General features: G+C 68.0%; 1 protein-coding gene across 1 annotated transcript in view; it reads left to right on the top strand.

Annotated features, from left to right (window-relative positions):
* Nucleotides 1–566, top strand: part of LOC101622132 (high affinity immunoglobulin gamma Fc receptor I-like) — an 18,609-nt gene that overhangs the window by 2,393 nt on the left and 15,650 nt on the right. The gene's annotated exons all lie outside the window — the stretch shown is intronic.

Here is a 566-nt window from a genome sequence, read left to right as displayed (position 1 = left end):
ACTGTCCACGTCTCCTGCTTGGTTTCCCGTCATTTCTGCACTTTGTTGTTTTAGTCCTTTGAAGAGCTATGAGAACCAACGTGGCGAAAGGCTTTACGAACGGGTAAGTGCTTTTTAAAAAGCTTCATTTCGGCCAGTTGACCTCCGCGCGCGGAGTTGGTGGGGCGAGCAGAGGCCACAGCGCCCCTCTGCGCCGCTGCCCGGGGTCTTCGCGCAGTTCGGGGGTTGGGAGAGGGGGTCTCACTGGAGGGGAAAGACGCAGCCGGACCAGCCGGTCAGCGGCGCCTCCAGCTGGAGGCCGCCCCAACTCACCTGACCAGCGGCGCGAGGGCTGCCTCTTGCAGGTGCCGCTAGGCCGGGCCGCGGCGGTCGCTGCCTTTCCTCGGGCTGCCCGCCCGCCCTTCGCTCCCAGTCTGTGCCCTCGGGTCGTTGCCGGGTCCCAGCGGACAGGACTGAACAGGGGCCGCCGCCTCCCGTCCCTCCCCGGCCGCGTCGCCGGAATTCCGGTGCGGACGTTACGCGGGCCCGCGGGGAGACAACCCGGGAGCCGCACCCGGCGGGGCGCC

Source organism: Condylura cristata, unplaced genomic scaffold (genome assembly GCF_000260355.1).
Source record: "Condylura cristata isolate star-nosed mole 26May11 unplaced genomic scaffold, ConCri1.0 scaffold00026, whole genome shotgun sequence".
Taxonomy (NCBI): domain Eukaryota; kingdom Metazoa; phylum Chordata; class Mammalia; order Eulipotyphla; family Talpidae; genus Condylura; species Condylura cristata.
The sequence above is the reverse complement of the archived record's forward strand: the minus strand, read 5'-3'. Positions and strand labels throughout refer to the sequence as shown.